The sequence below is a fragment of the Scyliorhinus torazame genome, chromosome 13, assembly GCF_047496885.1.
Source record: "Scyliorhinus torazame isolate Kashiwa2021f chromosome 13, sScyTor2.1, whole genome shotgun sequence".
NCBI lineage: Eukaryota > Metazoa > Chordata > Chondrichthyes > Carcharhiniformes > Scyliorhinidae > Scyliorhinus > Scyliorhinus torazame.
This window is the reverse complement of record NC_092719.1, coordinates 172,365,951-172,390,500: the sequence shown is the minus strand read 5'-3', so window position 1 is coordinate 172,390,500 and position 24,550 is coordinate 172,365,951. Positions and strand designations below refer to the sequence as shown.

The 24,550-nt window shown below is 47.4% G+C and overlaps 1 protein-coding gene and 1 long non-coding RNA gene across 3 annotated transcripts in view; one reads left to right on the top strand and one right to left on the bottom strand.

Annotated features, from left to right (window-relative positions):
* Nucleotides 1-2,799, top strand: part of LOC140388379 (uncharacterized) — a 62,893-nt gene extending 60,094 nt beyond the window's left edge. The window contains exon 3 of the long non-coding RNA XR_011934165.1: nt 2,164-2,799. This is a non-coding gene — a long non-coding RNA (uncharacterized lncRNA). The remainder of the gene's footprint in view (nt 1-2,163) is intronic.
* arhgef3 (Rho guanine nucleotide exchange factor (GEF) 3) overlaps nt 1-24,550 on the bottom strand; it is a 520,666-nt gene that overhangs the window by 132,023 nt on the left and 364,093 nt on the right. The gene's annotated exons all lie outside the window — the stretch shown is intronic.

The following is a 24,550-nucleotide window of genomic DNA, read 5'->3' as shown; positions in this document are numbered from 1 at the left end:
TGCCACCTATAACACATCCTCATCTGCCATGTGTAATATACCTCACCTGTCCCTCTGCTTGTCTTCCTATAATTAAAATTTTTTTTTTTTTTTTTTAAAGAGTACCCAATTATTTATTTTTTTCCAATTAAGGGGCAATTTAACGTGGCCAATCCACCTACCCTGCACATCTTTGGGTTGTGGGGGTGAAACCCATGCAGACATGGGGAGAATGTGCAAACTCCACACGGACAGTGACCCAGGGCCGGATTCGAACCCGGGTCCTGAGCGCCGCTGGTGTCTTCCTATAATACCCCTTTTGTTATATCTTGCCTGTCGCCCATAATACCACCTGACTGTCCTACAATACATTCCGCCTGTCCTCCTGTATCACACACAAGTGGTTCCCTGGTAATAACACCCGATTGTCCTCTTGCGATACTCCCTGTTTACCACCTGTAATGAACCCCGCCTGTCCGTATTTCATAAACACACCTACTCCATAATAGCCATTGTTTGCTCCCAGTAATACCCCACCTGTTACCCTGTAACCCACCTGACGGTCCTCCTGTTCCCCTATAATCCACTTGATGGTCCTGCTGTGCCACATCCTGTTTCCTACCTGTAAACCCTGTCTGTCTCCATTTAATATATGCACGTGCCCCATAATAGCCCCTGCATAGTCACCGACTGACCCCTTGTAATAGTCACCGCCTGACCCCTTGTAATGGTCACCGACTGACCCCTTGTAATAGTCACCGCCTGACCCCTTGTAATAGTCACCGACTGACCCCTTGTAATAGTCACCGACTGACCCCTTGTAATAGTCACCGCCCACTCCCTTGTAATAGTCACCGCATGCCCCCTTGTAATAGTCACCGCCCGACACCTTGTAATAGTCACAGCCCCTCCCCTTGTAATAGTCCCTGCCCCCCCTGTAATAGTCACTGCCAGTCCCCTGTAATAGTCCCTATCCGTCCCCCCTATAATAGTCACCGACTGTCCTCTTTTAATAGTCACCATCCGACCCCTTGTAATAGTCACCCGTCCGACCACTTGTAATAGTCACCGCCCAACGTCTTGTAATAGTCACTGCCCCTCCCCTTGTAATAGTCACTGCTCCCCCTGTAATAGTCACCGCCTGTCCCCTGTAATAGTCCCTGATCTTCCCCCCCTTTAATAGTCACCGACTGTCCTCTTTTAATAGTCACCATCCAACCCCTTGTAATAGTCACGCCTGTCCTCCCTGTCATAGTCACCGCCAAACCCCTTGTAATAACCACCGATTATCCCCGTGTAATAGCCACCACGTGTCTCCTTGTAATAGTCACCACCCGTCTTCCTCTAATCGTCACCGCCCAACCCCTTGTAATTGTCACCATGGGTCTTTTTGTAATAGTCATCACCCGTGGTGGAAGGATAGAATAGGGCAGCACAACAATTCTCCACAGTGTCATTCACAGAAAAATCCAGTTAGCCCCACTGCCCATGATCCTCCCCATATTCCTGCAGTTTCATCTTGGTGAAGTGTGTATTCAATTCCCTCTTGAAGGATACTATTGAATCCACTTTTTGTCCTCCTGTTTAAACAATTTGTTTGCCCCTTTCTACACTTACAAAGGGTCTGTGTTAAGAAAATGGTGGTGGGTGAGTGGGGGGAGGGGGCAGGGTGGAAGAGGAGCAACGGACTGTCACAACCTCAGTGATTCTCCAAAAGCCAGAAGGATTTTTTTGGCAAGCATATTTGGAAAACCTTTTTATTTGTAGTGGATCTCATTCTCAGAAGTCTTGAAATCTGGCTTTCAGAGTCAACCAAAAGGCTTATTATAGGATTCAATAGGTACATTGTGCAATGAGCATGGTGTTATATAATGCTTTATTCTTATTGAGCATACTGGAAGCTGTGGCAGTTCCCTTTAATTGTCCCTATATATATTAATATGGAAACAACCTCAAAGCATTGATTTATATCAGCCAAGAAACTGCACTGAGCAAGTCTGTTCTCCGTCAGTGCTGCTGGTCTCTGGCTCTTCACTGAAGGATTGAGGGAACAGAGCCTGCTCTACATTGCTGCCAGGCACAATATTATATATATGTTCATTTATAAGTTCTACATTATGTGCTGCAGTGCTTTCAAGACTTGAATGGAGTTAACTGATTACTTGTAATCACTCTTCTTCACAGGTGCTAGTGCCTCAATTCTATAAGGAATTCTATTTATAGCTGTTGAAGTACGGGGAAGGACTTGCATTCAGAAGAGGACAGTTAAGCTTTCAAATTTTACTTATTAGCAAGAATATTCCTCAGAATTTGGCCTGCCATCATTTGCCAAGTCTAAACTGTTACGTACCGTTTACAGCTTAATTTTTCCTTCAATCTAGCCTGTTTCTGATGCTGGTCAGAACATAAACACAGCACAAACACTGTAGTCTGGCCAAAACACCAGCAACTCTCTTAGTTCTGCTCCAGTCCTGTTATTACAGGGAGAGTGATTGTTTGATCATTCCAATGTTGCAATGGGGATTATGACATGAAAAAAAAATCCTCATCAAATTTCCCATCAGCTGCACTGTGTCTAAAACCAGTTTTCAACTTTACTGTATCTAAAACCAAGCTGTATATGTGTTTTCTTCATATTGCCAAATGGGATTAAATGTTCCATTAGAAGGTGGCCTTCAGAATATCAATATTATTAATATGGTTGAGTGATTTTTGAAATCTCCCATTCAGTATTCTTTCCACCTTTGGATTTTTGGTATGTGAGTGTTACAGCATAGGTTAAGTATGACCATGTTGGCAAAATGAATGTAATTAAAGGCAATATTTTGAACTTTTATATGGTTAATAAAAGTGATTTATTATAGGTTAATGCTTCTGAAACGGCTTTAAACTTGGTCATTTCGGTAACACTAATTGCTTATTTTCTTTGCAACTGCCTGCAGTGATTCGGTTACAGTTTATGATTCAGAGGGAATCAACCATGTAGCAGAAGGTGGTGTGTTATCATTTTTGGAAACTGAATACCCAGGGGTCATGCTGCGCCCGAAAAGTAGCTTGCCACGGCACAGCGTGGCCGATAAAAACTGGGAGCTTCCGGGATCTATCTGGCTCACAACGCCTCGCGAGATCTGATGTAATCTCGCGAGTTGTTGTGATGTGAATCCCGCCCACATCTCATATTAAAGCGAGACAGCTAGTCTCACTTTAATGTGCAGAGTCCTGAGTTACCTGTGGCATGGGATCAATCTCCTTTGCCTCAGTGATCTTGGGCGAGCGCATTCAGCACTTGTCTCCAGAAACGGGGACAGACGGAACGGTACTTGTGGGGGTTTCCCAGTGGATTGGAGGCCCCAAGTGCATGCCCTTTGGGCAGGGTGGTACCCGGGCACTCGCCGTATTGTCCCGGGGCCTGGGAACTAATGGCCTTGCCTGGGAGACCTCACCAGGACACTGTTTAGTACTGGTCTAACAAATGTGGGCCAGGCATAACAGCACCTGTGTGGTCTATCAGGTCTTTGGAGACCCCTGGATACTCTGGGACAAGATGGTATCCTGACACTCCCTCTGGCACCCAGGCACCTTAGCACTGCCAGGGTACCTGGGTGGCACTGCCAAGGGCCTGGACCTGACGGGGCCATGCCTGAGAAAGGGGGTATGAAGGGTTGGGGGGGTGAAGGGGGTTTTAAGTGGGCCTAATAAATGTTGGGGGAGGTGAAAGGTGGGGCCCTGAAATGGGGGATCCATAAGTGGTGTGGGGAAGCCTGAATAGGGAGGAGGCCCTCAGTGACCCCATAGCGGGGCATCCTCACCTGGGGGGGGGGGGGGGGGGGGTAATGCCCATGTGTGTGGGGTGTGATATTGCCCATGGGTGTGAGACCCTAAAGCTCACTTAGAGATTGGGGCATTCAAAATGGCTCCTCGATCTCAAGAAGCCTGTCTCACCAACGATTTCAGGTCCGCAGTGTTGGAAACATTTCTCGGGCAGAAACTCCCCAAGGCCCCAAAAAAGATTAAGTGTGGTTGAATAGCAGTGTGGACCTCACCCAAAAAGACAGCAAGAAACACCCTGCCAAAAACATCGAAAATGACACTTAGAAACGTTTTGGTTGAATCGCGCCCTCTATCTTAAATAGTCAGTTGCATTACAGATATTAAAGGTACAATGTATACAGTTAGTTGAATTCTAAACCAAACTTCCTCATTCAAATTTCCTTCTACACCCATTTGATTGCACCTCTAAAACTCAAATCAGGTACATATCAGAAATTGGAAGATCAATTGGATCAATTACTGTTTCAAAGATTCAGAGAAGGGTTGAAATTTCCAGGACCTTCAGGCTTCTTCCAGTAATGTTATCTTTACGTCTCCTCCAACTGTCCCATTGTTGTAGACTCCCATTCAACTCAAGCATCGCTAGCATATTAAGCGTAATCATCCAGGTCAGAGCTTTCCTGGTTCTAATATTCTTAAAATCTAGAATCTTCTGTTTATGAATTCCCTCTCTCTTTTTAGCTTGACAATGCTAGAGGTCCATCTTACAGTTAGCAGAGGCCTTTAGTTAACTATATTTTTAAGACACTTTTGGCCAACTCACAGAATATCAACTGAATTCCGCTTATAGGTGTCAGAAGGTGAACATTCATTTATGACCTGAGACTGAATAAAGTTTGACGGGGACCCGACTTGCTCCACTCCAACCTGCTCCGCTGCCATAAAGCGCTGATCTGATTGACACCAGCTCCAACAATCAGGCGCCCACCCTATTTTATGTGCCAACCTCCCCCCACCCACATGGGAAACATGTCTGCCAGGAACTCGTAAAATTCAGCCCGATCTGTGAAGAAGTCTGATTTGCAGTTTAAGATCTTCCCAGACGTATTACAAGAAGTCAGTTTCTCAATGAGGTTAGCATGTCCAACCGTGTCAAAATAAGACTCCAGAAATCTTGAGGGTTAATGGTCTAAATTTGTGTTATTGATTAAAGGAATCATTCTATTGTGAGCCATGAGATCAACAATGTTACATTTGAAGCCAAGTTAGTGATTATAATCCACCAGTCAAATGCAGCACCAAAAGGACAGTCTTATCCCAAGGTAAGCAAAGAGAATCTTCTTACCATGGTGGACTACCAAGGATCAGAGACGTACTTGATAAGAAGCAAGACAGCTTTGAGACTAATATAACAGCACTGCTAGGAAGGGGGTTTCTTTTCTACCATTATTACAGCGGAAGCTTTTTTTCAATTTAGTTATTTCTCGAAGAAAAAAGAATACTTTCATGCTCTAGAACAAACGTGATGGGGTCTATCTTCCAGCCTCAGAATGTTCCTGGTGATCAATCTTCTTTCTCAGGAGGTCCATCGTCCCACCTCGCAGTGCTCCCAGAGGCACATCTTCATTTTCCGGAGGTCCACCTTCTTTCTTTAAGAGTGGGTCAGTGATATTGTGTGTCTTTTCAATATGGCACCCTGATAAATTGGCAGACTATGTACCATCAGGCCTGCTTTGCTGTGGAGTACGACACAAAACACCAGTTGCATAATTAATGGGGTCGGGGCCAGAAAATGTGGCATGTTTTCCTGCTGGCCTCCGCTGTGGGAAACACTCCACGTTCCCGTCGCTGCCACAAGACAGTCCCAGGATGGGAGAAGTCTACTCTAAACCTCACACAACTTCCACGGGGACAATGATGAAGTTCATGTTTGGCTCTGCTTACAGTGCAGGCCACTTTAACTATCAATTACTTCAGCTATCTCTTGGAGTGCTGTAAACCACATGAGGTCCAAACTGCACAAAAAACCTCTCCTAGAAAAGACCCAGTAAAATTCTGGGCTATCCTCAAACTCTCCTTTTGGTCAATTATCCCTAATTTTATAATTTATTTTTTAATCTGATGAAAAAATTGGAATTCATAACCTTTCAAATTTAACTGAATAGATTTTAAATTAATTTAGCTCTAACACACAAAACAAAAACAGTGTTGTAAGCAGTGTAGTCATCGCGTCTACAGCTAAGTTTTATGATCTTACCTATTCAGCTGTTAACCTCTTAAAGCAACATGACCCCAAACTTTTAAGTGCAATAGTGCAAACTGCTTTAATCGCATTTCCTACAGTTAAACTTTAATTTCTAAAACAAAAAATTATATACTAAAACTATGGTCTAGAAATCTGCAATGAAGGGCAACAGGCATGACTGGAATAAAAACTGCACAGGAGAAAATAACACATATTTAACACTGCGTTTGCAACATAATCTGTAATCGCGTACAGATGGGCGTTGCATAAAATAAGAAAAACTATAATTCTGTAACTAATTCTAGAAAATCACACTCTATAAATACTAGCTGTTAATTGAGACCTATCTGCACTTTGCCACTGCTATTCTCAATTCTTGGTGTCAGAATACTGCATTAACTGCTTATTAAAAAACAACCTGTGATATCAGCCAAAAGGAGAACATCTCAAAATGACATGTTTTTCATGAGAACAATGGAAGTACTAATTCTACATGGGAATAAAAATATACAGAAGATGATTGCAGGGTATGCAATCTGGACTGACGAAACTACCGCATTGCATGTGTTTTTATCATTTCACTTTAGAATATTCAAAATTGGGTGTGAAGAGCAAATAGTATTTTGTGGAATTTAAATAATAATTAATTTTTTCAGTACTGTGAATAGGATGAATACTAAAAGGGTTAAGTTTATTTTGCCCAATTCTAGCTTTGCATCAATCCAGCCCCAACTGCTGAAATCCTTTGCAGAATCTGTAATCGTACAGAAACTGCCAAAATCCTTTGTCAGACAACAGAATATTCTTTTCATAAGAAGCTGAATGCAACTGATTTTCCATGGCCTTTCTCAAAGTCTTGTTGGTTACATTTAGTGAAGGTTGTGCCTTTTGTTGAGCACAGGCTATCACTGACCTTTAGGCCACTGGTACCTGTTTTTATTGAAACAGAACAACCATTCCATTTAGAAAACAAATGAATTGCTTGCCATCTTGTGAGCAAATGGCAGGTTCAAGTGAGCTTCGCTGGGCATCTCCAAAGAAAGAAAGAATGACACTGGTGGTTAGCATTGCTGCCTCACGGCGCCGAGGTCCCAGGTTCAATCCTGGCTCTGGGTCACTGTCCGTGTGGAGTTTGCACATTCTCACCGTGTCTGTGTGGATCTCGCCACCACAACACAAAGATGTGCAGTTTAGGTGGATTGGCCACACTAAATTGCCCCTTAATTGGAAAAAATGAATTAGGTACTCTACATTTATTTTTAAAAAGAATGACACTGATGCAATTATGTTAATCTTTTTGACCATGCATTCTGACTTACTCTAAATGTCGCTTTATACTTTTAAAAAGCTTATGTGCTCTGACATTTTTAGTCCTCTGATCTGCAGGCAGATGCAAGACAGGGCAGAATTTCCACCTGCGCTAATGGCTCTGGTACTGGCCCCACCAGAAAGTAGAGGCTCAAAAGATTAAAGTATTTCTGGGCACAAACAAGGCCTGGATTCACAGGAAATTGGTGAGATGTGGCTTGGAGAACCAGCGGGGAAACATTTTTGAGGACATATCAGCACTATTTAAAACTGTTTAAACCAGAACTAATTAGAGGAAGATAGTTACACTCTCTCTTTCCAGTGCAGTAGGTTTACTGGCCTCACAAGGTCAGCAAAGGTAAATTTGATGGCAGCAAACTGTCATTTATCTGTATTTAAAACATTACAGACTACAGACCAATATTATCCCTAAAATGTAGAAACAGATTTAACGGTTAAAGCCTAGGGAGAAAATGGAAAGTGTATGCTCCTATGACATGTCACCAAAGAATCAATAAAAAGTATGCATTTCCTTGGAAGAGAAGTGAAAGGAGTTCTCCCAAAGTTGTCAAATATACTAATGTGTCACTCATTCTGTTCCCTTAGTTATAGAAAAAGGAAGGACATAGATATTTGTCCATTAACAGAGCAAGAGCAGGAGGCAACTGATATTCAGGAACCCACTCAGCTGGCACTTGGTGCTGCATAATGTACAAGGAAGCCAGAGGAAGAGGCCATGGAAGCAGAGAAAGGAATTCCTGAAGAAAAGTAAGGAAATGCTAGCAGTTGGCTGAAGAGCTTCGAGATGATGATCATAGAAACCCTGCCATGTGAAGACGCAGCATCAAGGTCACTTGAAGGACAAGCAAGGTTCTCTGAAAAACTGCATTACCTGGCATGCTTTGTAGGAATATCAGAGTGAACTTTTAAATGGTGCAGAGTGGACTTTTCAATGGTGCAGAGTGGCCAACAATGTAAGTGGTAATGGAGGAATTTTTGCTTACATGGATACAGCAGAAAGGTCTAGAGGCAAATCATCACCTCAATGCGCAAGATTTGACTGGTGGCATTTAGAGCTCAAGTGGTAAAATGAAAATCTATGGATTCAAGATCTCCATGACACAATTTTGGAAGAGTTGCAGGATATTCAGCATACTTACCCCCAGGGATTAAGAAATATTCATAATTCCATGAGGCCTCTTTCCCTGCAGGACAGTGGCAATCAATATCCATCTCTCTTAACTAGTGGGAGAGCAAAAGATGGTTCTGAGAATCCAGACATTCCTCAGCACATAAGCACCAAGATGTACTTTATTCAGTTCTTTCAGAGGTTTCTAGAGATAGAAGACAGTCAGCAAGCAGATCAAGGGTGTGGAAAGATCACACTTGGAAAATAAATATATTGAAGGTCCTTCCTCAGACTCTGCAGCCCTTAGAAAAGAACCACATTCATATCAAGAGGTTCATGGATAGATATAGCAGTCATCCACTTTTCAAAGCACAGGCACTCAGGTGAAATCAGGTTAAAGTGTTAAATGGGACTGAGGAAAGGGCAAAAGTCATAAAGGTGGAACTTAAGGCGAAATGTAAATTGAGTGTAACAAATAGCAGGACCTCTCTTCCCAGAATTAAGTGTTCACCACCTACTCAACAATCCCACCACCACACCCTCCCCCACCACCAGTATAAAGATCCATCAGGATCCTAATACATTATAATAATTTTGGAGCCTAGAACATTTAGCTACAATATAAGACAGTCAACGTTAACTGTTGAGATTGAGGAGATTAATATCTTCGAAAAGGAGCTGGGCAAATATCTGATTAAACTGTTTCTGAAATCATGCAGAATGACAAATTGTACATTAAACCTACGACACCTGTTTCTCCATCACAAACAAAAAAAGGCAACACTGGTAGGGAAAGATCAGTGCTACCCTGCTTAGCATGAATCTAAAACATTACATATCTATTTGGCATATTGTTAATTGCAGGCACACAGAGCAATTGTACACAGAAAAATGCCAAATAAGGCATGGTTTTGCATATGCTTAGAAAATACCGGTTCACTTTGGACATTGTGACCTGTGATTTTTAGTAGCCTAACTATCGGAGTTTCCAATAGTTTCTCAGCTGTGCAACGTGCGGGGTCAAGTTTGCATTCTGATCAAAGATTCAAGGCTGCTCCATGGTTGTGAACCCTATCGCAATTTACTGAAGACCAACAATTATGTCACAATGCTCCTCCTCCTTTATGCTGATCTATGTAAAGGAGCATTTTCCAGGAAATGCACACTTGCTAGATATATGTTACGTTATACATGTTGCTTTTTTTTCTTGACCTAGTTTTACATTTTTAATTTAAGCCATTCAAAGCCTTGAACGTTTATTTCTCAGTCCTGGTCTTGTTGAAATGTTAACATTCAGAGCACAGCAACAATTGAAAATCGCTTAAAAATAAACCCATTTTCAAGTTTCATTTTCTCAAAACTCTGAAGTCATCCACGATGAATTTATTTTATATTTTGATTACAAAAAAACAACACTGCCACAAAGAATAAAACTAGGACTGAAATTTGCTTTGAATTTTTCTTTGGAGAGTTGAACTGAGCGGGGAAGCCAAAATGGAGACTGTTTTTAGCAGACTCAATTCTGTAAAGCCCATTTCCCTCTGATATACAATATTTTGTGACATTTATCTCAAACTCCCATCATTTTCCACAGAAATAACAACCTGGGAGTTTCATTTCCTCTGATAGCTTGTTTGCATAAAATACCTTTCTTTGCTATTTTGACCCAGTTGTTTTACAAAAAAAAGTTAATAGTTGCAGGTAAATAGCACATAAAATAATATTATACAAACAGTGCACGCCAGAAGTAATTACATTTCGAGTTTTAATCAGGCCTTTTAATCTATAATTGGTCTCATTTACCACATTTTCTTGCACTTATCCTGTTACTTGATGCAAAGTGGTTTTGGGTGTGCACCTACACAAGGTGACAATATAGCTCAAAAGTATGAAAGCTGTGGTCTCGAGTTGCCTCCTCTGTGCTCCTCCTGGCCCAACAAAGAAAATAAAACTTTGTTTCTGATCATCTTCTGACAGGCCTTCGTTGACTGAAAGTCACAGTGGTTTTCTATTAGGGCCAGAGTCAGAATTGCAGTCAGGGCCTGATGATATAGTTGGATTCTGACCAGTAACATTAGAGAAGGTCGCCATGGGCTTTGAGCATACCTACCCAGATCTGTTGGTAAAAATTGGAAGTGGCGGGATCCAGCCCAGGCAGGAAATCAACAGGATTTTAACTGCTTGCTCAATTTCTGCTGGTTTGAATAGGGTTAAATCGACATCTGCATTTTTGGCGTAAGTAAATCTCAGAGCAAAATTAGTTCAGGTGATTTGAATACCTTTTTTCGTTAAGAAAGTCTCTGGGTTCTAGGGCGGCATGGTGGCGCAGTGGTTAGTACTGCTGCCTCACGCCACCGAGGAACTGGGTTCGATCCTGGCTTCAGGTCACTGTAATGTGGAGTTTGCACATCGCCAGCCCCCCCCCCCCCGGTGTCTGCTTGGGTCTCACCCCCACAACCCAAAGATGTGCAGATTAGGTGGATTGGCCACGCTAAATTGCCCTGAATTGGAAAAAAAGAAGTGTGTACTCTAAATTCATACAAAGAAAGTCTCCGGGTTTTAAGTCGCTGGCAATAATCTACTGCTTATATATTCCATGTAGTCAAACACTATAATCTCTTCACCAGCAACAAGCACCCTTTCTGGTAAAGTCATGTAAATTGTTTTTTAAAACCATGGGCATGATTCTGCGCCTCGTTACGCTCTCGCTCAAGTGAATCGAGGCCGGTGAATAGCAGTTGAGGCCAAAGATGAGAACCGAGTCAGGCGTCAGTTTGTGATGCAACCGATCTGCTCCCGTAGGCGAAATCGGGATCTCGCCATAGCGTGGCGAGAAACCAATTATCAGCACTTAAGCCCAATTTCCATAAAATTGACGGGAGACACCCCATATCCAACAGCCTCCTGTCATTCAGCAGCCTCCCCAACAAGTGCTCAAGCTGGCGCCGATTAGTACTCCTTTTGAGAAACGTGAACCTGGCGGAAGGGCTTCTGTGGGGAAACGAGGAGGTGAGTAGCCATCATTGCCCACATGCAAAGAACCCGGGGCGGTGGTCTTGCCACCCAGAGCTCGGTGGGGGACGGGGGGAGCGAGGGACCCTCGGCTGAGGGACCTTCCGCAGGGGTGACCATAGGAGGGTGGGGGGCATTGCGGGGGCAATGCGCGGGCAACTGCTTGCGATGCAGCTTAAGTGCTGCTCAACCTTGTTAACGGGGGGCTGGCGAGTGTGGTGTGGGTGAGTCAGCTGCCGAGCCTTCATGTGCGGCGAGAAGCCCGTGAGGCCTCGTTAAATGGACCAATTAACATTGAACTGCTGGGGTGAGCGCCGGGAAGCTCGCGGCAATTCCCGCTCACTACCACGCTTGGAAATGTTTCCGGAGAATTGTGCCCCATGCCTTTCTTCGACAATTTGTATTGCATATGTTTCTCAAAGTATTGAGCGACTTCTGCATGCTAACTGCCAACTTTTTTTTTTACTTCACCCTTTATTTGTCTTTCTCTCTCAATTTTTCTTTCCCTTTTACTCTCACCCTCTGAGTACTTCAGTGATCTGTCCACTGACCTGACCTCAAAGCTAACATATAGCATGCAGGGAGCACTGAAATGTCTGAAAAGGTAAAAACGTACATAGTTTCTGCTGCATTTCCTCTGAGGACCTTATTGAGCATTCTATTAGCCTAGAAAGCACACAGAAGTAGAGACTGGTGGAAAGTTATCTCTGGTTGGATAGAAACCCTCCACATATAGGGATGGAAAGTTATATCTGTTTCTTTGACAAACAGGCAAGGTTGTTTTTCTTGCGATTTTGAACACAACATAGTCATTGTGTTCACAGGTTTCTATAAAAACAAGACCCATTTGTTCCACTTTTGTGTTTCCTGATTTGCAGGCATTAAGATTTCAGTCACTTTTTTGAAATCAGCATTGAAGCAAAAATCAGAACTCAAGGCATGCTGCCATTCTCTGCTGCATTCATGCCGCCTTCCAGTTTTAGATTTGGGAAAATATAAACTGATGAGTTGAGGTTTCTTCCTGCACCAGTTGTCAATTTCAACTTTGAGCAGTCTAGTATAATCTGATGAATCCATGTTCAGAATTGGTATCTTAATTAAGGTAATGACGACCTGAATGGTAGCCTGCGTCAGCTTCTTTGAACTCCATTATTGTATCAAACTGAGCCTATTAATGTCATCTGCTACCTTCAGAATAATAACTATGAAGCCAAGACACCTTTTTCTGACATGAATACTCATTTAGGTAAGGTGCTGAGGGGCAGGTGCCCGGGGACTTGCACTGCAACGAGAGTCCACTGGGGAGAAATTCACTTACATAGCGCTATATGCAGACTTACTTCAATTCCCCAGGCAAATAGCCCTGCAGGCTGCTACTTATATGACCCTTGTAGCATTCACCATTGATATCACTGAAGAAAGCCACCAGGACCATGTGGGTAGCAACCTGCGGCACTGCCTACCCCAAGGAATCGAGAGAAGTTTGCACAGTGCTGCCAGAAGTAGTGCTAAGCAAACACATTTCTCCCCCAGTGTCTTCATGAAACGGAGAAAATATCGGTGAGACAAATGGCTGAACAAAATCTAAATAAAAACAATATCGTGCAATTAAGTAAACATTTCCAGGAGCAGGAAAACACTCCAAACTGCTGATTTTATCTACCTGAAAAAAATTAAAAGACCATTTTCAAAATTCAGAATGCTGTGATGCCACAAAACTTGGATGAGCCAATCATGTAAACAGATTATTGCAAAATTTCCAAGCATTGAAAAGTTGCAATGGAAACAGATTACTGCATTTAAAGAAAAATAACACCATCATGTGATGTGTTTATGATGCTTTGATACAAACTGCATTGTGGGTATATAAATAACCTCAAGGAGGAAAAGATCCATTCTACTCCAACAGTTGTGTCATAATATACACCAGTATATTACGGTGCAGACACACACACTGATGGACATGCAGTGGGACCAATCAGCATACACAACACCGCAGCCAATCACCAGTGAGAGCACACGCATTATAAAGACAGGGGATAGGAGAGTTCCCGCTCATTCTTGTAGCAGCCAGCTCGGAGCACAGAGCTCACAGCCTGCAACACAGACATTCACTATGTGTTGAGTGCATCACCTGGTTAGGACTAGGCAAGGGTCAACAGTTAAAGCTGGTATTGCATTTACCCACATTTCAAGTATGTTAATATAGTTAACCTTATAATAAAATAGAGTTGCACCACTTCCAGTGTTGGTGACCTGTTTGTGATCCAGAACACCCAACACATCATGGTACAAGGAGTGGTTGCATACTAGCACCTCTGAGACCCACCTGCAACTAATCAGCATTCCGGCATCCTGAAGTATGGAGAACATCAACCCGCCGCCGGCGCTCCGCATCATCGGCAATCCTGGGGTCTATTGGAAGATTTTTAAACAGCGCTTCCAGCTCTTCCTCGAAGCCACGGACAGGGAGAACGCCTCGGACACCAGGAAGATTGCTCTGCTCCTCTCCACGGCCGGGCAACGCGCCATCCACATCTTCAACTCCCTCACATTCGCAGACGACGAGGACAAAACAAAGTACAAGACGGTTCTCCTCAAATTCGATACCCACTTCAGCATAGAGGTCAATGAAAGCTTCAAAGGCTACCTGTTCCAGCAGCGCTTGCAGGGTAAGGACGAGTCTTTCCAATCCTTTTTAACACACCTCCGCATCCTTGCGCAGTCCTGCGGCTACGGGCCCTCCTCCGACTCCATGATATGCGACCAGATCGTATTTGGTGTTCTGTCGGACCCCCTGCGTCAGCAGCTCCTCAAAATTAAGCAACTCACCCTAGCGACTGCCATCGAGACCTGTGTCCTGCATGAAAATGCCACCAGTCGGTACTCCCACATACAGGCGGCTGAAACGGCGCGGCAAGGTCCCCACGAGGCGGAACGAGTTCAAACAATTGAACACCTCCAAGGCTGCAGCCTGGATGAGGGCGGCCATTTTGTGGGCTTTTCGCGGTCTTGTATGCGCCAAACGAGGTGACAGTGACGTGGAGGAACGTGATGCGCAGGCGCGCACCATGCAGGACCGCACCACGCATGCACGGTGGCGCAACAAGCGTACTGACGTCACGACGTGTGGCAACTGTGGCTCCGCCCATTTAAAGCGGCAATGTCCTGCAAAATTGCGACATTGCCTACGATGTGGCAGACTTGGCCACTATGCTGCCTGCTGTCGAGCAGCTCAGCCTGCCAATTCACATCGCTTCAGCCAGCCTCGCAGGAACGTTCGGGCAATTCAACCCACGTTCACCGAGTCCGATTCCGACTTCCCACAGATCAGTGACACCGAGGACCCGAGGGAGCCTTTTTGAGTCGCTGTTATAACAAAGAACAGGCTGTCCCCGAATCAAAACCACCAGCCGCTGTCGGTGCACAGCATTGATCCAGACGACGAGTGGTGTGCCACCATGACGGTCAACCGATCCCAGATACGATTCCGCCTGGACACTGGTACTTCCGCTAATCTCCTAGCGTGGTCAGACTTTCAGACCCTTGGGGTTAAACCAACCATTCTTCCGTCGACCTGCCAACTAGTGGACTACAATGGCAACGTCATTCCTGCTACCGGTTCATGCCAACTCGAAGTGACGCACAACTTGCGAAAAGCCATCCTTCCCTTCGAGATCGTGGGCTCCTCGAAGGACTCTCTGCTAGGCGCACAGGCGTGCAAACTCCTAAACCTCGTTCAACGAGTACACTCTCTGTCTCCAGAGGAAACGTCTGCCTTCCGGGATGCGCACTTCAGGGCGCAACTCAATGCCATCATCGACCAGCACCGCGATGTTTTCAAAGGCATGGGCACGCTTCCATACACTTACAAAATCCTGCTCAAACAAGACGCCACGCCTGTGGTTCATGCACCTCGCAGAGTCCCAGCACCCCTCAAGGACTGCCTCAAGCAGCAGCTGCAGGACCTCCAGGACCAAGGAGTGCTCTCCAGAGTGACGGAACCAACCGACTGGGTCAGTTCCATGGTGTGCGTAAAGAAGCCTTCCGGCAACTTCCGGTTGCGGCGATGCACTGCTAAGCCGCACGTTTCGGCAGCTCCCGTTCTAACGGACTTTTGGGCTCTTTTTGGAGCCCCAACCGAAATTTTTTCAGACCAAACCCAGTGTGGGGTGACGAAGGAAGGTCCCCCCCCGGGTGTGTATGGAAAGGACCAGTGGCAGTGGCCAGATTGCGAAGGATCCTTTGGAGCAGCGGCAGAGAACAGAAGGGAGAAGCAAGATGGGGGCGGATGGAGCCCAGGCGACATGGGGCCCGGACCAGCAGGAATTCCTCCGATGGTGTGTGGAGAAACTAAAGAAGGAGGTGCTGGCGCCGATGCTATTGGCAATCGATGGACTGAAGGAAACACAAAAGGTCAAGTCGATAGAGCTCCGTGGAGTGAAGGCAAAGGCAGCCGAAAATGAGGATGAGATACAGGGCCTGTTGGTAAAAACGGAGACGCATGAGGTGCTACTGAAAAGGTGTATCGAAAGGCTGGAAGCCCTGGAGAACAGCTCGAGGAGGAAGAACCTACGGATTCTAGGTCACCCCGAAGGAACAGAGGGAGCTGATGTTGGGGCTTATGTGAGCACGATGCTCTATACGCTAATGGGAGCTGAGGCCCCAACGGGCCCCCTGGAGGTGGAAGGAGCGCACCGGGTCCTTGTGAGAAGACCAAAGGTGGGTGAAATACCAAGGGCGATAGTGGTGAGATTTCACCGCTTCATGGACAGAGAGGCTGTTCTGAGCTGGGCCAAGTAGGTTTTTCCCGCGCTATGGAGATGATGGCGGGAAGATAGGCGCAAGAAGGAAGAGAGCCCCACACGCAGGGGGGTCAAAGAGAGAATGGGGGAAGCCGGGGTCAGCTAGAGTTAGCTGACTTTCAGAAGCATTATGGGGGGAGTAACCATGCTATACGGGGATCTAGCGGGGGGGGGGGGGGGGGCACTAACTGGGTTGCTGCTGCTGAGTGCAAGGGGGAGCTGGCAAGAGAAGAGGTGGTCGGGACGGGAAGGCGCCGCCTGGGGGACAGGTGGGTGCGTGGGACCTGAACGGGGGGCTGGCCCAGAAAAGGGGATGGCTAGTCGGGGAGGGGGGCGAGTGGCCCCCCAATCCGGCTGATCACTTGGAATGTGAGAGGCCTAAATGGGCCGATTAAGAGGGCCTGGGTGTTCGCGCACTTAAAAAGACTGAAGGCGGGCGTAGTCATGCTCCAGGAGACGCATCTGAAGGTGGCGGATCAGGTTAGGTTAAGAAAAGGATGGGTGGGACAGGTATTCCACTCAGGGTTGGACGCGAAAAATAGGGGGGCGGCGATACTGGTGGGGAAACGGGTGTCGTTTGAGGCTAAGAATATAGTGGTGGATAACGGGGGCAGATATGTGATGGTGAGTGGTAGATTGCAGGGAGAGGTGGTCGTGCTGGTAAATGTATATGCCACGAACTGGGATGACGCGGGATTTATGAAGCGGATGCTGGGACGTATCCCGGACCTGGAGTTGGGAGGCCTGGTAATGGGGGGGGGGGGGGGGGGGGGGGGACTTTAATACTGTGCTGGATCCAGGGCTAGACCGGTCTAGATCCAGGACTGGAAGAAGGCCGGCAGCGGCCAAGGTGCTCAGGGGGTCTATGGAGCAAATGGAGGGGGGGGGGAGTGGATCCGTGGAGGTTTGCCAGGCCGTTGGCCAAAGAGTTCTCCTTTTTCTCCCATGTCCACAAGGTATATTCCCGAATAGACTTCTTTGTTATGAGTAGGGCACTGATCTCGAAGGTGGCAGGAACGGAGTACTCGGCCATAGCCGTTTCAGACCATGCCCCGCACTGGGTGGATCTGGAACTAGGAGAGGAGAGGGAACATCACCCACTCTGGCGACTGGATGTGGGACGATTGGCGGATGAGGGGGTCTGTGGAAGGGTGCGGTGGTGTATTGAGAGATACCTGGAGGTCAATGACGATGGTGAGGTCCAGGTGGGGGTAGTATGGGAAGCGCTGAAGGCAGTGGTTAGGGGAGAGCTGATCTCCATTAGAGCCCACAAGGAGAAACAAGAGGGCAAAGAAAGGGAGAGATTAGTGGGGGAGATTTTGAGGGTGGGTAAAAGATATGCGGAGGCCCCAGACAAAGGACTATATAGAGTGAGGCGAAGACCTCAGACGGAGTTTGACCTGCTGACCACAGGAAAGGCAGAGGCACAGTGGAGGAAGGCACAGGGGATGAGATATGAGTATGGGGAAAAGGCGAGCCGGCTGCTGGCCCACCAACTTTGCAAGAGGATAGCGGCGAGAGAGATTGGGGGAGGTAGGGATGAAATGGGAACTATGGAGCAGAGAGCAGGGAAGGTAAATGAGGTGTTTAAGACCTTTTATGAGAGGCTATATAAGTCCCAACCCCTGGAGGGAAAAGAGGGAATGCTACATTTTCTGGACCAACTAAGGTTCCCGAGGGTGGAGGAGCAGGAGGTGGCAGATCTGGGGGCGTCAATCGAGGTGGACGAGGTGACTAAGGGACAGGGGAACATGCAGGCAGGGAAGGCCCCGGGACCAGATGGGTTTCTGGTGTAATTCTACAGGAAATATGTGGACCTGTTGGCCCCGCTGTTGGCGAGAACCTTTAACGAGGCCAGGGAAGGGTGGATACTACCCCCGACAATGTCGGAGGCGACGATATCATTAATCCTGAAGCGGGATAAAGATCCGCTGCAATGCGGGTCATACAGGCCTATCTCACTCCTAAATGTAGACGCCAAACTGCTGGCAAAAGTGCTGGCGACAAGGATAGAGGATTGTGTCCCGGGGGTGGTGCATGAAGACCAGACAGGGTTTGTAAAGGGGAGACAACTGAATGTCAACGTTCGACGGCTGCTGGGGGTGATGATGACGCCCCCAGCGGAGGGGGAGGCAGAGATAGTGGCGGCGATGGATGCGGAGAAGGCATTCGATAGGGTGGAGTGGGAGTATTTGTGGGAGGTGCTGAGGAGGTTTGGGTTCGGGGAGGGGTTTGTCAGATGGGTCAGACTCCTATATGGGGCCCCAGTGGCAAGTGTAGTCACAAACCGGCAAAGATCGGAGTATTTTCGGCTACACAGTGGAACAAGACAGGGGTGTCCCCTGTCCCCATTACTGTTCGCATTGGCAATTGAACCACTGGCCATAGCGTTGAGGGACTCTAAGAAATGGAGGGGGGTGGTTAGAGGGGGAGAGGAGCATCGAGTGTCACGCTACGCTGATGACTTATTGCTATATGTTGCGGACCCTGTAGAGGGGATGCCAGAGGTCATGCAGATATTCAGGGAGTTTGGAGATTTCTCGGGATACAGGCTAAATATGGGGAAGAGCGAGCTTTTTGTAATACACCCCGGGGACCAGGGCAGAGGAATAGACGCTCTGCCGTTAAGGAGAGTAGAAAGGAGCTTCCGATACTTGGGGATTCAGGTAGCTAGGAACTGGGGAACTCTACACAGACTTAATCTGACGCGACTGGTGGAGCAGATGGAGGAGGATTTCAAGAGGTGGGATATGCTGCCGCTCTCACTGGCGGGCAGAGTGCAGGCGGTAAAAATGATGGTCCTCCCGAGTTTCTTTTCGTGTTTCAGTGCCTCCCCATTCTGATCACAAAGGCCTTTTTCAAAAAAATAGACAGAAGCATTATGAGCTTTGTGTGGGCAGGGAAGACCCCGAGGGTAAAGAGGGGGTTCCTGCAGCGCAGTAGGGATAGAGGGGGACTGGCGCTGCCGAGCCTGAACGACTACTACTGGGCCGCCAATGTGGCGATGGTTTGTAAGTGGATGAGGGAGGGGGAGGGGGCGGCGTGGAAGAGGCTGGAGATGGCGTCCTGTAAGGGAACGAGCCTAAAGGCGCTGGTGACGGCGCCGCTGCCGTTCTCCCCAAAAAGGTACACCACAAACCCAGTGGTGGTGGCAACCTTGAAGATCTGGGGGCAGTGGAGGCGACACAGGGGATTGACGGGTGCCTCGGTGTGGTCCCCGATCAGGAATAACCACAGGTTTGTCCCAGGAAGGATGGACAGGGGGTTCCAGAGTTGGCAACGAGCAGGAATTAGGAGACTGAGGGACCTGTTTATAGACGGGACGTTTGCGAGCCTGGGAGCGCAGGAGGAAAAATATGAGTTGCCCCCGGGGAATATCTTCAGATATATGCAAGTGAGGGCGTTTACGAGGCAACAGGTGAGGGAATTTCCGCAGCTCCTGACACAGGGGATCATAGAGTGATTTCAGGGGTATGGGTCGGGGAGGGCAAAGTATCCTAAATATATCAGGAGATGAGAGATAAGGGGGAGGCGCTGGTAGAGGAGCTGAAGGGAAAATGGGAAGGGAAATTGGGAAGAAGAGCTGGGGGAGGAGATTGAGGAGGGGCTGTGGGCTGATGCCCTAAGTAGGGTAAATTCCTCGTCTTCGTGTGCCAGGCTTAGCCTGATTCAATTTAAGGTTCCACATAGAGCACATATGACGGGAGCAAGAATGAGCAGGTTCTTTGGAGTGGAGGACAGGTGCGGGAGGTGCTTGGGAAGCCCGGCGAACCAAACACACATGTTCTGGTCGTGTCCGGCATTGGATGAGTACTGGGGGCGCGTGGCAAAGGTGATCTCAAAGGTGGTGAAGGTCCGGGTCAAGCCAGGCTGGGGGTTAGCGATATTTGGGGTAGCAGAAGAGCCGGGAGTGCAGGAGGCGAAAGAGGCCGATATTCTGGCCTTTGCGTCCCTGATAGCCCGGCGAAGGATCCTACTTATGTGGAAGGAAGCGAAACCCCCCCGGCGTGGAGGCCTGGATAAACGACATGGCAGGGTTCATAAAGCTGGAACTAATGAAATTTGCGCTGAGAGGATCGGCTCAGGGGTTCTCCAGGCGGTGGCAACCGTTCCTTCACTATCTCGCGGAACATTAAGGGAAAATAGATTGGCAGCAGCAGCAACCCAGGGGGGGTGGGGGTGGGGAAAGTGGGGGGGGGGGCACTATTTTTTGTCACTTGGTTAGTTCACTATATTATTTAAATAATGTTATTTATCAGTTATTGTATTATTTTTATGTTGATTTGTAAAAACGGAAAAGAAGCCTTCTGGCGAGCTCCGGATCTGCACTGACCCAAAGGATCTGAATCGCAACATAATGAGGGAGCATTACCCTACCCCAAGCGCGAGGAGATCACGTGCGAGATGGCTCGGGCCAACATCTTCACCAAACTTGACGCCTCTAAAGGATTCTGGCAAATTCAACTAGACAGGTCCAGCAGAAAGTTGTGTATCTTTAATACCCCGTTTGGTTTGGGATTATATCGGCATCAGAAGTATTCCACCGGATCATGGAGCAAATGATGGAGGGCATTGAGGGTGTGCACGTCTATGTTGACGACATCATCATTTGGTCCACCACCCCGCAGGAGCATATCAGTCGCCTCCAGCGCGTTTTCAAATGAATACGGGACCAAGGCCTTCGACTCAACAGAGCCAAATGTTCCTTCGGCCAGACGGAACTCAAGTTCCTAGGGGACCACATCTCCCGGTTGGGTGTGTGGCCGGATGCGGACAAGGTGGCAGCCATCACGGCCATGCAGAAGTCAGTGGATAAGAAGGCAGTCCTTCGATTTTTGGGCATGGGCAACTTCCTGGGGAGGTTCATCCCCAACCTCGCCTCCCATACCACAGCTCTCCGGAACCTGGTCAGGAAGATGACAGACTTCCAATGGCTTCCCGACCACGAGCGCAAATGGGAGGAGCTTAAGACCAAGCTTACCACGGCCCCAATATTGGCATTTTTTGATCCCACGAAGGAAACAAAAATTTCAACGGATGCCAGCCAATTCGGCTTTGGAGCGGTGCTCCTGCAATGTGATGAGGCCTCATCATGGGCCCCCGTTGCATATGCGTCACATGCCATGACCCCCACGGAACAGCGCTACGCGCAGATCGAAAAGGAGTGCCTGGGCCTGTTCACTGGGGTCGACAAATTTCATGATTACGTTTAAGCCTCCCCCAATTCACTGTCGAGACCGACCAGCGCCCGCTGGTCAACATTATACAAAAAGACCTGAATGATATGACCCCCTCGCCTCCAGCGCATTCTGCTTAAACTCCGGCGGTACGATTTCCAGCTCCTATACACCCCGGGCAAGGACCTGTTCATAGCCAACGCTCTGTCCAGGGCAGTCAACACCCCATGTGACCCAGAGGGGTTCGTCTGCCAGGTTGACGCCCATGTGGCCTTCACGGCCTCCAATCTGCCGGCCACGGATGAACGCCTTATCCACATTCGCCGCGGGACGCGGGCTGACCCCCTACTACAGCGTGTCATGCGCCACATGACTGATGTGTGGCTCAAGGGCCAATGCCCGCAGTTCTACAATATCAGAGACGATCTGGCAGTAGTTGATGGTGTCCTCCTGAAGCTGGACCGCATCGTGATCCCACACAGCATGCGCCAGCTTGTTTTGGAACAGCGACACGAGGGCCACCTTGGCGTGGAGAAGTGCCGACGGAGAGCCCGAGAGGCTGTGTACTGGCCCGGCATCAATGACGACATCGCCAACACAGTGCTCAACTGCCCCACCTGTCAGTGGTCACGTCCCCTTGGTCTAAGGTAAGCGTTGACCTGTTCCATGTGCTCAGCAGGGACTATGTTCTGATTGTAGACTATTTTTTGAACTACCCAGAGGTCGTATGCCTGCACGACATCACATCATCGGCGGTCATCCGTGCCTGCAAGGAGACCTTTGCTCGTCACGGCATCCCACTCACTGTGATGTCGGACAATGGCCCCTGCTTCACAAGCCAGGAATGGTCCAACTTTGCCAGCAGGTACAACTTTGTGCATGTGTCATCCAGTCCCCTGCACCCCCAATCCAATGGCAAAGCGGAAAAGGGCGTCCACATCGTCAAACGGCTACTCTGCAAGGCTGCCGATGCAGGATTCGACTTCTACCTCACCTTGCTGGCCTATCGTTCGGCCCCACTCTCCACGGGCCTGTCGCCAGCCCAGCTGCTCATGGGTCGCACCCTCAGGATCATGGTGCCGCCCATTCACGTCCCAGACCTCGACCACGTTCCGGTCCTTCAGCGGATGCCACAGTCTCGTACACAACACAAGGCGGCGCATGACGCTCGGGCGACTGATCTCCCTGCTCTGGCGCCGGATGACAACGTCCACATCCATCTTCCGGAGGGTGGCTGGTTTGCAACTGCTGTGGTTCTTTGGCAGGTGTCTCCCTGCTCGTTTCTGGTTCGTCTGCCAGATGGTTCCATTCGCCGCCGCAATCGGCGTGCCCTTCGTCTCGTTCCACGCTCGCTACATGATCCTCCACCGGTGCCACGCCCTCCTGTTGTTCGCAACCTGGACTATGTGGAGATTCCGAATACTCTGCATCCTCTTCATTCTGCCGTGCCCAGCCCGTTTCTCAGCCGGTGGCTCCTGACCAACCCTTGAGGCGGTCAACCAGAATTCGTCGCCCACCTCAGAGACTTGACTTATGAGTTTTACAATGTTGGATTCGTTAATCTGTTCTGTTATTCTGTTTCATCGTTCCAGTAGTTTGTATATAATGTTCATTTTGTTTTTGGTGTGACACCCTATTTCTCTGCACCTTCCCGTGTAAATAGATTAGCCTCATGTACATAGTCATGTAAATAACACGCACACACATAGTCAGGTACATTCATTACACAATATTTATTGTCACGCAGGCACATGTTCTCTATATAAAAGTATATTATGGTGCAGACACACACACACACACTGATGGACATGCAGTGGGACCAATCAGCATACACAACACCGCAGCCAATCACCAGTGAGAGCACACGCACTATAAAGACAGGGGACAGGAGAGTTCCCGCTCATTCTAGTAGCAGCCAGCTCGGAGCACAGAGCTCACAGCCTGCAACACAGACATTCACCATGTGCTGAGTGCATCACCTGGTTAGGGCTAGGCAAGGGTCAATAGTTAAAGCTGGTATTGCATTTACCCACAGTTCAAGTATGTTAATATAGTTAACCTTATAATAAAATAGAGTTGCACCACTTCCAATGTTGGTGACCTGTTTGTGATACAGAACACCCAACGCATCAAGTTGTTAAGCTGTATCAGTATTAATATAGTTACAACAAATGCCCATGCAGTCCGTATATAATGTGTGTATCTAAAAAGTGCAGCTCAAGGAAAATGATTGTCACCCACAATTGAAGACCTCAATCATGTTAATGTTACACGATGTGGGACAAAAGGTTCACTTACAACAGGGACCTTTAGTCATAGGATTCAACGACAATAAGCAGGAGTTTTGGGACAGACACTTCATCCCATGTGAAGTAACTCAGCAGCAATTCCCATCTCCCCAGCTCAGGGGCGAAGTCGTAAAACATAACAATTTATTCCGAATCAATGTTAAATAATATTTCACAGCAATTGGAAGAGTTTATTTCTGCCCCTCATGTCATTGGAAGAAGATAATTGAAAGGATCTACTCCAGTATATTTTACTCAACATAAGCAGAAAGAAATGTCTTTGGATTTAAGCCAATGGAAGCCCAGTTTGTAAATGGAGGAGCTATGGAATATATCTGCCATCTCTCCGAGGGCACATAAAATTAAAATGCACAGGATATTTTATAGCCATTATCTTCAGCTCTGAATAGCAATAATCAAATCTTAAATGAAGTTAAGTCTGAGCATGGAATGTCAAGCTGCTGAGCAGCACCGTTCATGTGAGGCTCTTGTGTAATTTAATCTGCACATTATGGCTAGGACTTTCAATGCCTTTTAAACCCTTTATCTTTAACAGACACAATGTTCTGTGCCCTGGTTTTCCACAGACAACAGTGATTTTTGTACTCCCACAACATTGCAGTCTTTGTGACTCAAAGTAATTATCCATCATGCAATGAAAAAAACGTAACCATTTGTGGTCAATGACACATGAGGTGCTATGTTGGATTGCCCTGAAAATGGGCGTGGGATCGCAATGTGCGATTAACTGGCACCTGTTTATTGCAATGTGAGTAATGCACCAACATTAATAAGGCGTGGGGAGTCCACAGCAAGATTAAAATAAAGACATATAC